Source organism: Cherax quadricarinatus, chromosome 1 (assembly GCF_038502225.1).
Source record: "Cherax quadricarinatus isolate ZL_2023a chromosome 1, ASM3850222v1, whole genome shotgun sequence".
Taxonomy (NCBI): domain Eukaryota; kingdom Metazoa; phylum Arthropoda; class Malacostraca; order Decapoda; family Parastacidae; genus Cherax; species Cherax quadricarinatus.
The window spans coordinates 4,097,718-4,113,796 of record NC_091292.1 but is presented as its reverse complement, the minus strand read 5'-3'; positions in this window follow the sequence as shown (position 1 = coordinate 4,113,796).

Genomic DNA, 16,079 nt, shown 5'->3' with positions numbered 1-16,079 from the left:
GATGACATCATGAGAGGCAATGGGAGCAATCCTATTATCTGTCTCAGTGCTGGAGGCAACGATGTTGGCAGACGTAGGAGTGAGGACCTGATTAGCAGGTATAGGTCAGCAATAGAGATAATTAGGAGGAAGGGTGGGAAACCTGTCATATGTGGCATTTTGCCAAGGAGAGGAGTTGGAAATGAATGGTTGTCCAGAGCAATTGGTGTCAATTGCTGGCTGGACAAATACTGTAAGGAAAATGCGGTAACATTCATTGACAACTGGGACCTCTTCTATGGCAGAAATGACATGTATGCCAGGGATGGGGTTCACTTATCTAGGTGTGGGGTGGGAGCACTGGCCAACGCAGTGGAGGGAGCTGTTAGGTCTTTAAACTAGGAATAGTTAGTGGTATGGGTTTTGGCGGGAAAACTGTGAAGTCGCAGGGTAGTAATATGAGTACTAGGAGAACTAGTAATAGGCAAAATGAGGTGGATATTGGAAAGCCAGTGGCATTAATTGACAAGGACAGTAATAGGTTTAGTGGAATAACAGAAAGGAGCAGGAAGGGTAAAGAGAGAGGAGGGTCTTTAAATATTTATTACACAAATAGTCGCAGTGCTAGGAATAAGATGGACGAGTTGAGACTAGTTGCTAGTGCAGGTAACATTGATGTATTTGCCATTACTGAGACATGGTTTAATTCAAAAAGTCGGGACATGCCTGCAGAATGTCACATTCAGGGTTTTAAATTGTTCCAAGTAGATAGAAGTGTCGGAAAGGGGGTGGAGTGGCATTGTATGTCCGAGATCGCTTGAACTGTTGCATAAAAACGGGCATTAAGTCTGAAGTAACACATACAGAGTCTGTTTGGATAGAATTTTCAGAGGGGCATGAAAAATTAATTTTAGGTGTGATATACCGTCCCACAAATTTAGATAGAGACCAGGGGAGACTACTATGGGAGGAAATTGTTAGGGCCACAAGGCACGATAATGTAGTAATTCTAGGAGACTTTAACTTTAGTCATATTGATTGGAATTTCTTGACTGGGAATTTAGAATCATACGACTTCTTAGAAGTAGTTCAGGATTGTTTTTTGAAGCAGTTTGTGACAGAACCTACAAGGGGTAATAACCTGCTTGACTTAGTTCTGGCAAACAATGAATCCCTTGTTAATAATTTAGAAGTTTCAGAGGAAATGGGTGCTAGCGACCACAAATCAATTACATTTAGCATTGAATGGAAGTATGATAGTAGGGATAACTCAGTAACAGTCCCAGATTTTCGCTTAGCAGATTACGATGGGCTTAGAGAACACTTATCATCTGTTGACTGGGTTAACGAAGAGAGATATCAATATGACAGTTTTCTGAACACTATACATGCTGCTCAAAGAACGTTTATCCCTTATAAAGAAATTAGATCAAATAGAAATGACCCAAAATGAATGAATAATAGGCTGAAATATCTACTAGGGCATAAGAAAGGAATTTATAGGCGTATCAAAAGAGGCGAGGGTCATCTTATGAATCAGTATATTGACATTAAGAGGGACATTAAAAAGGGGATAAGAAAAGCTAAAAGGGACTATGAAATTAAAGTTGCTAGGGATTCTAAAACTAACCCAAAAAGTTTTTTCCAGGTATATAGAACAAAAGTCAGAGATAAGATAGGTCCCCTTAAAAATAACTATGGGCATCTTACTGACAAAGAGAATGAAATGTGCTCGATTTTAAATAATTATTTTCTCTCGGTTTTTACACAGGAAGACACTAATAATATTCCGGTAATTAATTTTTATAGTGGGCCAGAAGAAGATAAATTATGTAACATCACAATCACTAGTGAAATGGTTGTGAAGCAGATAGACCGACTGAAGCAAAATAAGTCACCGGGTCCTGATGAGGTTTTTTCAAGGGTTCTTAAGGAATGCAAAATGGAACTCTGTGAACCATTAACTAATGTTTTTAATTTATCTCTTCAAACAGGTGTAGTGTCTGATATGTGGAAGATGGCTAATGTAATTCTTATTTTTAAAACAGGGGACAAGCCGTTATCGTCAAATTACCGCCCAATAAGCCTGACCTCAATTGTAGGCAAATTACTAGAGTCAATTATAGCTCATATTATAAGAAGCCATCTGGATAAGCATAGCTTGATTAATGATACTCAGCATGGATTCACAAGAGGCCGGTCTTGTCTAACTAATTTATTAACTTTCTTCAGTAAAGCTTTTGAGGCTGTTGACCACGATAAAGAATTTTATATTATTTACTTAGATTTTAGTAAGGCATTTGATAGAGTTCCGCACCAAAGACTGTTGAAGAAAGTAGCAGCTCATGGCATTGGGGGAAGGGTGCTCTCGTAGATCGAATCATGGCTCACAGACAGGAAGCAGAGAGTGTCTATAAATGGGGTTAAATCCGAGTGGGGATCAGTAACAAGTGGCGTTCCACAGGGATCATTCTTGGGCCCGTTGTTGTTTATAATATATATCAATGATCTTGATGAAGGAATTACTAGTGATATGAGCAAATTCGCCGATGACAGGAAGATAGGTAGGATAATTGATTCAAACGTAGATGTTAGGGAACTTCAGGAGGATTTAGACAAATTCTACTCTTGGTCAGAAAAGTGGCAGATGCAGTTCAATGTAGATAAATGCAAGGTTCTGAAGCTCGGGAGTGTCCATAACCCTAGCACTTATAAGTTAAATAATGTAGAACTTAGCCATACAGATTGCGAAAAGGACTTGGGGGTTATGGTAAGCAGCAACCTTAAACCAAGACAGCAATGCCTAAGCGTATGTAATAAGGCAAATAGATTACTGGGATTTATATCAAGAAGTGTAAGCAGCAGAAGTTCAGAGGTTATACTGCAGCTTTATACATCATTAGTAAGGCCTCACCTAGATTATGCAGGTCAGTTCTGGTCTCCATATTACAGAATGGATATAAATTCGTTAGAATTTATATCCATTCAGCAAGACTTTATGGTTTACCAAAGACCCACAAACCAAATGTGCCTATGAGACCCATTACATCTGGAATCGGCAGCGCCCCACACAGTCTAGCAGGAGTTTTGGCGAAATATTTGTCTAAGCTCCTGGGTACAATCAGTCAGGCTCATCTAAAGCATTCGGGTGACCTCCTTAACCGTATCAGGGATCTCGACATGAGTGATAAGAAGCTTGCAAGTTTTGACGTGACTGCCTTATTCACCAATGTCCCAGTTGATCAAGCCATTGATCTTCTTCGCAGGGTGATTAAAGATGATACAGAGTTACCTGTACCCCGCCAAGATTTTGTGAGCCTTGTCGAACTTTGTGTTCGTTATAACTGTTTTAGGTTTGAGGACAAGAAGTACAAACAACTCTTCGGACTAGCCATGGGATCCCCCCTTAGTGCAGTTCTTGCCAATTTATATATGGAGGACCTGGAATCAAAAAGGATCCTCAGTAACATCCCTCGTTCAGTTACATGGATGCGGTACGTTGATGATATTTTGGTCATTGTACCCAAAAATCTAGACGTACGGGGCATCCTCAACACCATCAACACTCTGAAACCTACTATTAAATTTACACTAGAGGAGGAGAAGGACAACCAGTTACCTTTTCTCGACGTTCTCTTACGCACAGGGGAAAACAAACTTTCTTTTAAAGTCTACCGGAAGCCTACCTACAAGAACGATCTTCTACATTTCTTCTCTCACCATGACACAAGAACTAAACGAGGGGTAGTTATTGGCTTCTTTCTGAGAGCCTACAGAATTTCCAGTCCGCAGTTCCTCGAAGAAGAATGCACATACATCACCAACACTTTTAGTTCACTACACTTTTCCCTACACTTCATACGTTACTGCAGGAAACGTGCGACACGTATCCTCAGCAAGACCAACGCCCATCAAATTGAAGAAAAACCTCCAAGTTACATCGTTTTACCGGTCAGCAACGTTGCCACTAATGTTTCAAAAATGTTTGACAGAAAACTGGCTAAAATATCTATCAGCTCTTCAACTACTATTAGGAACCTGATGGAAATATAAACACATATGCAGTATAATGTGATCCTTTATTGACTACGTTTCGCCCACACAGTGGGCTTTTTCAAGTCACAAACACATTGTGTCGGTATTTTATACCATTTATTTCCATCGTAGGAACCTGATACAAAAACCCAAGCATGATTCTGGCACAAGTGCAGGAATCTACACTATACCATGTGGGGGATGTGACAAAGTATATGTAGGGGAAACAGCCAGATCTCTGGACATTAGGATAGCACAACACAAAAATGCTTGCAGAAATGATGACCGCAAAAACGCATGTGTTCAACATAGGGACGATGTTGGACACCTCATGAAATTCAATGAAGGTAAACTAGTGATTAAAGAAGACGACTTAAGACGGAGAAAATGCATTGAAGCTGCACTAATTTCTGTCAGTAACACTGTAAAGCAAAAATCTACAAAAATCCGGTAAAAATGGTATACAATACCGACAGGTTGGTAGGTAAGACACATAGGCAACAGTTAGGCAACTTTATTCCGAAACGTTTCACCTACACAGTAGGCTTCTTCAGTCGAATACAGAAAGTAGGCAGGAACAGTAGAGATGTGAAGACGATGTAATCAGTCCATCACCCTTGAAGTCGTAGAATTTGAGGTTGTCAGTCCCTCGGCCTGGAGAAGTTCAATTCCATAGTCAGGAACTATCTGAAGATCAAGCGACAGTGCGAGACTTAAATACTGTCGGAAGGAGAGGTGCAGAGTAGTAGTAGTAGTGAGAATGTAGCCACTGAGAGGTCAGGTCCCTCTCAGATCCAACAGTTCTCACTTGAAAGGGTTGTCTAAGGTGTTTTCTGTACCAAGAGGCCATATGTGGCTATATTCTCACTACTACTACTACTCTGCACCTCTCCTTCCGACAGTATTTAAGTCTCCGCACTGTCGCTTGATCTTCAGATAGTTCCTGACTATGGAACTGAACTTCTCCAGGCTGAGGGACTGACAACCTCAAAATTCTACGACTTCAAGGGTTATATACTGCGGTGAGATGAGTCCAAGCAGGAGGAGGCGGGATCACAGTGGGACCTGCCACTAGTGTAAGTAGGTCGTCGTCCAAAGGTTGGGCAAGCGTTGAAGTCTTTGTACCAAGATCCCATGATGTTGCAGTGTCTGACAGATGTGATAAATGGTTTTGAACCGACAAATTGAAGAATTCATCACATCTGTCAGACACTGCAACATCATGGGATCTTGGTACAAAGACTTCAACGCTTGCCCAACCTTTGGACGACGACCTACTTACACTAGTGGCAGGTCCCACTGTGATCCTGCCTCCTCCTGCTTGGACTCATCTCACCGCAGTATATAACCCACCTCTCTGGCCCTGTGCTGCACTTCCTACAAGAGTGATGGACTGAACACATCGATTCCAGGTTGAGGGACTGATTACCTCAAAACTTCTACTCTCCTTACCCATTTCTACTTTGTATTGGACTGATGAAGCCACTGTGTGGCGAAACGTTTCTTCAATAAAGATTCGCATGTGTTGCATAAGTGTCTCAATTCTTCAACATGTTCAGAATGTTGAGGTCAGGTGGAGAATGCTGCATCTGATGATCTACCGGGTGGAGTTATAGAGTCTTGGGTAGCTTGGCAGGGGTATTGGACAAGTTGTGAGTAGATCTTCTGCAGTGTTCTATGTTCTTATGTGGGATAGCGATGAGGAAGTTTCTTGGCGAGTGGTTCAGCTATGTTATAGAAGCCGTTGTTCTGGTTGAAATTGTTGGTTATAGAGATAAGCGATGATTCCAGGATTCTTCGGTATTGAGTGTTGTCTTCTGTGGCGATAAGTCTTGAGTTTCTGTAGTTAATTAAATGGTTGTGTGAATTGCGATGTTGTACACAGGCATTCCTTGTATCGTCAGTCCTGCTTGCATATTGGTGTTCTGAAATACGTGTTTGGAGGTCTCTTGATGTTTCGCCCACATATAATTTGTTGCAGTCATTACAAGGGATTATGTATACCCCTGCAGAGGATGGAAGCTTGTCCTGTGTACTACTGGTGATGTCCTTGATGGTCGTGGTTGTGGAGGTAGATACTTGGAATGATGTATTGGAAAAGATGTTGGAAACATGTTTGGCAATGGAGTTGGTGGGGAGGACTATGTATCTCTTCTGGGCAGTGTCTTCTCTGGGTGTGTTGTACATGTTTAATGCCCGCCGTCTGCAGTCTCTGATGAAGTGACGAGGATTATAGTGCATTCTTCCTCAAGGAACTCATTACTGCAGATTCTGAGTGCACGCAGGAAGCCTATAATTACACCACGTTTGGTTTTGGTGTCGTGGTGAGAGTAGAAGTGGAGAAGATCGTTTTGGTTGATGGGTTTTCGATAGACTTTAAAACGAAGTTCGTGGTCAGCTTTGCAGAGCAGAACATCAAGGAAAGGAAGAGTGTTGTGGACTTCTTCTTCAAGTGTGAACTGGATTGAAGGCTCGACCTGGTTGAGCTTGTCTTGGAGATGTGATGAATGGTTTGAAAAACCATTGTCGTCAACATAACGGAGCCAGGTGACAGACGAAGGAATAATGGTGGAGAAACGTTCCTCCATTATTCCTTCGTCTGTCACTTGGCTCCGTTATGTTGACGACATTCTCCTCATAACTCCTAAACGCTTCAACGTTCAAGCTCTCCAAGACAAGCTCAACCAGGTCGAGCCTTCAATCCAGTTCACACTTGAAGAAGAAGTCCACAACACTCTTCCTTTCCTTGATGTTTTGCTCTGCAAAGCTGACCACGAACTTCGTTTTAAAGTCTATCGAAAACCCACCAACCCACGTAGGAAGAAGCCTATAATCACACCACGTTTGGTTTTGGTGTCGTGGTGAGAGTAGAAGTGGAGAAGATCGTTTTGGTTGGTGGGTTTTCGATAGACTTTAAACTGAAGTTCGTGGTCAGCTTTGCAGAGCAGAACATCAAGGAAAGGAAGAGTGTTGTCGACTTCTTCTTCAAGTGTGAACTGGATTGAAGGCTCGACCTGGTTGAGCTTGTCTTGGAGAGCTTGAACGTTGAAGCGTTTAGGAGTTATGAGGAGAATGTCGTCAACATAACGGAGCCAGGTGACAGACGAAGGAATAATGGTGGAGAAACGTTCGGCTTCTAGATGTTCCATGTATAAGTTCACCAGGACTGCACTGAGTGGCGAACCCATGGGTAGTCCAAAAGTCTGCTGAAAGAGGTGATTTTCGAAGGAGAAACACGTAAAGCCAACACAGTTCAACAAGGTCGATGAAATAGCTGGCTGGAATGGGAAGATCAAGTGAATCGTCAATTTTCCTGCGCAAGAGATCGATGGCTTGTGTAGTAGGTACTTTGGTGAATAGGGAAGTCACGTCAAGGCTGGAAAGTTTCTTGTTTACCTGGAGTTTACCTGGAGAGAGTTTCGGGGGTCAACGCCCCCGCGGCCCGGTCTGTGACCAGGCCTCCTGGTGGATCAGCGCCTGATCAACCAGGCTGTTGCTGCTGGCTGCACGCAAACCAACGTACGAGCCACAGCCCGGCTGATCAGGAACTGACTTTAGGTGCTTGTCCAGTGCCAGCTTGAAGACTGCCAGGGGTCTGTTGGTAATCCCCCTTATGTGTGCTGGGAGGCAGTTGAACAGTCTCGGGCCCCTGACACTTATTGTATGGTCTCTTAACGTGCTAGTGACACCCCTGCTTTTCATTGGGGGGATGGTGCATCGTCTGCCAAGTCTTTTGCTTTCGTAGTGAGTGATTTTCGTGTGCAAGTTCGGTACTAGTCCCTCTAGGATTTTCCAGGTGTATATAATCATGTATCTCTCCCTCCTGCGTTCCAGGGAATACAGGTTTAGAAACCTCAAGCGCTCCCAGTAATTGAGGTGTTTTATCTCCGTTATGCGCGCCGTGAAAGTTCTCTGTACATTTTCTAGGTCGGCAATTTCACCTGCCTTGAAAGGTGCTGTTAGAGTGCAGCAATATTCCAGCCTAGATAGAACAAGTGACCTGAAGAGTGTCATCATGGGCTTGGCCTCCCTAGTTTTGAAGGTTCTCATTATCCATCCTGTCATTTTTCTAGCAGATGTGATTGATACAATGTTATGGTCCTTGAAGGTGAGATCCTCCGACATAATCACTCCCAGGTCTTTGACGTTGGTGTTTCGCTCTATTTTGTGGCCAGAATTTGTTTTGTACTCTGATGAAGATTTAATTTCCTCATGTTTACCATATCTGAGTAATTGAAATTTCTCATCGTTGAACTTCATATTGTTTTCTGCAGCCCACTGAAAGATTTGGTTGATGTCCGCCTGGAGCCTTGCAGTGTCTGCAATGGAAGACACTGTCATGCAGATTCGGGTGTCATCTGCAAAGGAAGACACGGTGCTGTGGCTGACATCCTTGTCTATGTCGGATATGAGGATGAGGAACAAGATGGGAGCTAGTACTGTGCCTTGTGGAACAGAGCTTTTCACCGTAGCTGCCTCGGACTTTACTCTGTTGACGACTACTCTCTGTGTTCTGTTAGTGAGGAAATTATAGATCCATCGACCGACTTTTCCTGTTATTCCTTTAGCGCGCATTTTGTGCGCTATTACGCCATGGTCACACTTGTCGAAGGCTTTTGCAAAGTCTGTATATATTACATCTGCATTCTTTTTGTCTTCTAGTGCATTTAGGACCTTGTCGTAGTGATCCAGTAGTTGAGACAGACAGGAGCGACCTGTTCTAAACCCATGTTGCCCTGGGTTGTGTAACTGATGGGTTTCTAGATGGGTGGTGATCTTGCTTCTTAGGACCCTTTCAAAGATTTTTATGATATGGGATGTTAGTGCTATTGGTCTGTAGTTCTTTGCTGTTGCTTTACTGCCCCCTTTGTGGAGTGGGGCTATGTCTGTTGTTTTTAGTAACTGAGGGACGACCCCCGTGTCCATGCTCCCTCTCCATAGGATGGAAAAGGCTCGTGATAGGGGCTTCTTGCAGTTCTTGATGAACACAGAGTTCCATGAGTCTGGCCCTGGGGCAGAGTGCATGGGCATGTCATTTATCGCCTGTTCGAAGTCATTTGGCGTCAGGATAACATCGGATAGGCTTGTGTTAATCAAATTTTGTGGCTGTCTCATAAAAAATTCATTTTGATCTTCGACTCTCAGTCTGGTTAGCGGCTTGCTAAAAACTGAGTCATATTGGGACTTGAGTAGCTCACTCATTTCCTTGCTGTCATCTGTGTAGGACCCATCTTGTTTAAGTAGGGGCCCAATACTGGGCGTTGTTCTCGATTTTGATTTGGCATAGGAGAAGAAATACTTTGGGTTTCTTTCGATTTCATTTATAGCTTTTAGTTCTTCCCGCGATTCCTGACTCCTAAAGGATTCTTTTAGCTTAAGTTCGATGCTTGCTATTTCTCTGACCAGTGTCTCCCTGCGCATTTCAGATATATTGACCTCTTTTAGCCGCTCTGTTATTCTTTTCCGTCGCCTGTAAAGGGAGCGCCTGTCTCTTTCTATTTTACATCTACTCCTCCTTTTTCTTAGAGGAATAAGCCTTGTGCATACATCGAGTGCCACCGAGTTAATCTGTTCTAGGCATAAGTTTGGGTCTGTGTTGCTTAGTATATCTTCCCAGCTTATATCGGTTAGGACTTGGTTTACTTGGTCCCACTTTATGTTTTTGTTATTGAAGTTGAATTTGGTGAATGCTCCCTCGTGACTAGTCTCATTTTGTCGGTCTGGGGCTCCTCGCATACATGTCTGAACCTCAATTATGTTGTGATCTGAGTATATTGTTTTTGATATTGTGACATTTCTTATCAGATCATCATTGTTAGTGAATATGAGGTCTAGTGTATTCTCCAGTCTAGTAGGCTCTATTATTTGCTGGTTTAAATTGAATTTTGTGCAGAGATTTAAAAGCTCGTGTGAGTGTGAGTTTTCATCAGAGCTGCTTCCTGGTGTTATTACTGCAACAATATTATTTGCTATATTCCTCCATTTTAGGTGCCTTAAGTTGAAATCCCCCAGGAGCAAGATGTTGGGTGCAGGAGCTGGAAGATTTTCCAGACAGTGGTCAATTTTTAACAGCTGTTCCTGGAATTGCTGGGATGTTGCATCCGGAGGCTTGTAGACTACCACAATGACTAGGTTTTGGTTCTCGACCTTTACTGCTAAAACTTCCACTACGTCATTTGAGGCATTAAGCAGTTCTGTGCAAACAAGTGACTCTGCAATGTACAGGCCAACCCCCCCCCCCTTTTGCCTGTTCACTCTGTCACATCTGTATAGGTTGTAACCTGGGATCCATATTTCATTGTCCAAGTGATCCTTTATGTGGGTCTCAGTGAAAGCCGCGAACATTGCCTTTGCCTCTGCAAGCAGTCCACGGATGAAAGGTATTTTGTTGTTTGTTGCTGGCTTTAGACCCTGTATATTTGCAAAGAAGAATGTTGTTAGGTAAGACACATATGCAACAGTTAGGTATCTTTATTTCGAAACGTTTCGCCTACACAGTAGGCTTCTTCAGTCGAGTACAGAAAAGTTGATAGAAGCAGAAGATACTTGAAGACGATGTAATCAGTCCATCACCCTTAAAGTTTTGAGGTGGTCAGTCCCTCAGTCTGGAGAAGAGCATTGTTCCGTTGTCTGAAACAATATGAAGTTGAAGTGACAGGATGGAGCCTTTATATAGTGCCAGGAGGTGAGACGTAGGTTGCTTTGGGAGGGCAGGTCCCTCTCAAACCCAGCCGTTCTCACTAGTAGAGGTCGAAGTTGATGGTCTGTACCAAGATACCCTTGTGTTGCAGTGTCTGACAGACCATCAACTTCGACCTCTACTAGTGAGAACGGCTGGGTTTGAGAGGGACCTGCCCTCCCAAAGCAACCTACGTCTCACCTCCTGGCACTATATAAAGGCTCCATCCTGTCACTTCAACTTCATATTGTTTCAGACAACGGAACAATGCTCTTCTCCAGACTGAGGGACTGACCACCTCAAAACTTTAAGGGTGATGGACTGATTACATCGTCTTCAAGTATCTTCTGCTTCTATCAACTTTTCTGTACTCGACTGAAGAAGCCTACTGTGTAGGCGAAACGTTTCGAAATAAAGATACCTAACTGTTGCATATGTGTCTTACCTAACAATCTGTCGGTATTTTATACCATTTTAATGTTCATTCTGTCAGACACTGCAACACAAGGGTATCTTGGTACAGACCATCAACTTCGACCTCTACTAGTGAGAACGGCTGGGTTTGAGAGGGACCTGCCCTCCCAAAGCAACCTACGTCTCACCTCCTGGCACTATATAAAGGCTCCATCCTGTCACTTCAACTTCATATTGTTTCAGACAACGGAACAATGCTCTTCTCCAGACTGAGGGACTGACCACCTCAAAACTTTAAGGGTGATGGACTGATTACATCGTCTTCAAGTATCTTCTGCTTCTATCAACTTTTCTGTACTCGACTGAAGAAGCCTACTGTGTAGGCGAAACGTTTCGAAATAAAGATACCTAACTGTTGCATATGTGTCTTACCTAACAATCTGTCGGTATTTTATACCATTTTAATGTTCAAAGAAGAATGTTATCGGACTGGTGGTATTGTTGGTACTGGGGGGGATTTTTTTTTCCTGATGTTGATGTTGCGAATGCGATTGAGAAGATCACCCGTGATCACCCGCACTCAGAATCTGCAGCAATGAGTTCCTTGAGGAAGAATGCACTATAATTGAACAAGTATTTTCTAAACTCCACTATCCTCGTCACTTCATCAGAGACTGCAGACGACGGGCATTAAACATCTTCAACACACCCAGAGAAGACACTGCCGAGAAGAGATACATAGTCCTCCCCAACAACTCCATTGCCAAACATGTTTCCAACATCTTTGCCAAAACATCATTCCAAGTATCTACCTCCACAACCACGACCATCAAGGACATCACCAGTAGTAGACAGGACAAGCCTCCATCCTCTGCAGGGGTATACATAATCCCTTGTAATGACTGCAACAAATTATATGTGGGCGAAACATCAAGAGACCTCCAAACACGTATTTCAGAACACCAATATGCAAGCAGGACTGACGATACAAGGAATGCCTGTGTACAACATCGCAATTCACACAACCATTTAATTAACTACAGAAACTCAAGACTTATAGCCACAGAAGACAACACTCAATACAGAAGAATCCTGGAATCATCGTTTATCTCTATAACCAACAATTTCAACCAGAACAATGGCTTCTATAACATAGCTGAACCACTCGCCAAGAAACTTCTTCATCGCTATCCCACATAAGAACATAGAACACTGCAGAAGGTCTACAACTTGTCCAATACCCCTGCCAAGCTACCCAAGACTCTATAACCCCACCCGGTAGATCATCAGATGCAGCATTCTCCACCTGACCTCAACATTCTGAACTATAAATACTCCCGTACCTTCCAACCCCAGGTAGATCCGTGTGTGACTTGAAAAAGCCCACTGTGTGGGTGAAACGTTGTCAATAAAGGATCACATTATACTGCATTTGTGTTTATATTTCCATCACCAGTAGTACACAGGACACTTCCTACAGTTGCTCTGAAGATTGAGACACTTATGCAGCATATGGGAATCTTTATTCAGGAAACGTTTCGCCACACAGTGGCTTCATCAGTCCAATACAAAGAGGAAGGCGTAAGGAGAGGAGGAGTATGAGGTAATCAGTCCCTCAGCCTGGAGTCGATGTGTTCAGTCCATCAATCTTGCAGAATGTACAGCATAGGGCCTTAGACGTGGCTTATATACTGTAGTGAGGTGAGGTGAAGCAGGCGGAGGCGGGGTCATAGTGGTACCATCCACTAGTCGAAGTAGGTCTTTGTCCAAAGGTTGAACAAGTGTTGAAGATTTCTTTGTAACAAGATCCCATGATGCTGCAGTGTCTGACAGTTGTGATGAATGGTTTGAAAAACCGACAAGTTGAAGATTGAGACACTTATGCAGCATATGGGAATCTTTATTCAGGAAACGTTTCGCCACACAGTGGCTTCATCAGTCCAATACAAAGAGGAAGGCGTAAGGAGAGGAGGAGTATGAGGTAATCAGTCCCTCAGCCTGGAGTCGATGTGTTCAGTCCATCAATCTTGCAGAATGTACAGCATAGGGCCTTAGACGTGGCTTATATACTGTAGTGAGGTGAGGTGAAGCAGGCGGAGGCGGGGTCATAGTGGTACCATCCACTAGTCGAAGTAGGTCTTTGTCCAAAGGTTGAACAAGTGTTGAAGATTTCTTTGTAACAAGATCCCATGATGCTGCAGTGTCTGACAGTTGTGATGAATGGTTTGAAAAACCGACAAGTTGAAGATTGAGACACTTATGCAGCATATGGGAATCTTTATTCAGGAAACGTTTCGCCACACAGTGGCTTCATCAGTCCAATACAAAGAGGAAGGCGTAAGGAGAGGAGGAGTATGAGGTAATCAGTCCCTCAGCCTGGAGTCGATGTGTTCAGTCCATCAATCTTGCAGAATGTACAGCATAGGGCCTTAGACGTGGCTTATATACTGTAGTGAGGTGAGGTGAAGCAGGCGGAGGCGGGGTCATAGTGGTACCATCCACTAGTCGAAGTAGGTCTTTGTCCAAAGGTTGAACAAGTGTTGAAGATTTCTTTGTAACAAGATCCCATGATGCTGCAGTGTCTGACAGTTGTGATGAATGGTTTGAAAAACCGACAAGTTTTTCAAACCATTCATCACAACTGTCAGACACCGCAGCATCATGGGATCTTCTTACAAAGAAATCTTCAACACTTGTTCACACAAAGTTGCTAGTGGATGGTACTATGACCCCGCCTCCGCCTGCTTCACCGCAAGAAGCCTCTCTCCAGGCTGAGGGACGATTACCCATACTCCTCCTCTCCTTACGCCTCGTATTGGGATGTAGAATTTATATTCTACAAAACTTGTGAAACCATATCACAACTGTTTCACTTGTTACAAAGAAATGCAACCTGTACTTCGAATCGTCCGCCTGACCTCACCTCACTACAGTCAAGGCCTATGTGAATGGTTGCAATCGACTCCAGGCTGATGATTACTCATACTCGCCTTCCTCTTTGTATTGGAGTGAAGCCACTAGCTTAAAGATTCCCAGCTGCACTCAATCTTCAACTTGTCGGTTTTTCAAACCATTCATCACAACTGTCAGACACTGCAGCTGGGATCTTGTTAGAAATCTTCAACACTTGTCAAATACTTCGACTAGGCAATGACCCCGCCTCCGCCTGCTTCACTCTCTACAGATAAAGCCACTCCCCTATGCTGTATTGTTGATGGACGTCGACTCCAGCACATTACCTCATACTCCTCCTCTCCTTACGCCTTCCTCTTTGCATTGACACGGAAGCACCCATAAAAGTGTCTCAATCTTCAACTTGTCGGTTTTTCAAACCATTCATCACAACTGTCAGACACTGCAGCATCATGGGATCTTGTTACAAAGAAATCTTCAACACTTGTTCAACCTTTGGACAAAGACCTACTTCGACTAGTGGATGGTACCACTATGACCCCGCCTCCGCCTGCTTCACCTCACCTCACTACAGTATATAAGCCACGTCTAAGGCCCTATGCTGTACATTCTGCAAGATTGATGGACTGAACACATCGACTCCAGGCTGAGGGACTGATTACCTCATACTCCTCCTCTCCTTACGCCTTCCTCTTTGTATTGGACTGATGAAGCCACTGTGTGGCGAAACGTTTCCTGAATAAAGATTCCCATATGCTGCATAAGTGTCTCAATCTTCAACTTGTCGGTTTTTCAAACCATTCATCACACTACAGTTGCTCTACACCGCAAGAAGCCTCTCTTCGACCCCGTCGGGGTGTAGAATTTATATTCTACAAACGTGATATCCTTTTCACAATGCTGTCGAATCGTGTGAAAATCAAGCCTGTGAATGGTGCAATAAATGACTCCTCGAAGTTAGCTTTAGCTACCGTCGTTAGGACCTGCCTGCAGGTCAAATTTACGGCAATCCACTCTCTGAAAGACTCCTTCATTGTCGTCTGCACAGATGACACGGAAGCACTAAAACTAATGGACGACTCTTCAATCAGGACCCTACAAACACAACAATTCACTCTATCCCCGTCTCCATTCTTGAAGTCGAAACGTTCGGTCTTTGTGAAAAGACTTGACAATATCGTCACCTCTCTCTCTACTGAAGCACTGAAGACATCTATTGAGGAACAAAACACGTGGGCCTCGGTAGACAGCATCTCAAAGATCCCCAACGCCGCATCAATGCTAAAGATTACATTCTCAGACATCTCCATGGCTGCCCAAGCTCTCTCTGACGGTCTGGCCATCTCATATTACCACATTCACCCAAGTCATATAGAACAAGAACGTTTCACATACATCTCCCACTGCTGGACCTGCTACTCCTATAATCACACCACCAAGGACTGCCCCATCAAGAATAAGAAGTTTTGTTCAAAATGTGGGAATGATGGACACGATTTCAGATCCTGCACCATTACTACAACACCAACATGTCTTAACTGCAAGGGTAATCATCATACCCTTGCAGCTAAGTGCCCACTCAGGAAAGAAATCATATTGAAGAAAACTAAAGTTCTGAAGACCTCCAATTCACCGACATATGCTGCAATAACCAAACCACAAACCGACGCCATCAAGACTCTACACGCTAATCTACAGGCACCATCGCCCAGCAACTCCCTCTCTCCACTCCCCGACGGTGCTCCTTCCAAGGTGCTGTACTGCATGGTGTATGCACACCTTGCAAACGCAGCAAGCCCCGGCACTTTCAACACCACTATTAACGAACTATTCCGTCTGAACAACATGCCTGCCTTCAATTTTCCGGAATCCACACCTTCAGAAGACATCCTCAAGATCCTTCCCAACGTCCTGAACTTTACTGCACCTGCAGACCTGTCTCCTGCCCAAGCAACTGCTCCTGTAACTTCTATAACCACTTCCACCGCTAACAACGTTGATCAAGTTGCCTCAACCACCGCCTCCCACCTCTCCCAGCCTGCTGTTACACAACCATTAC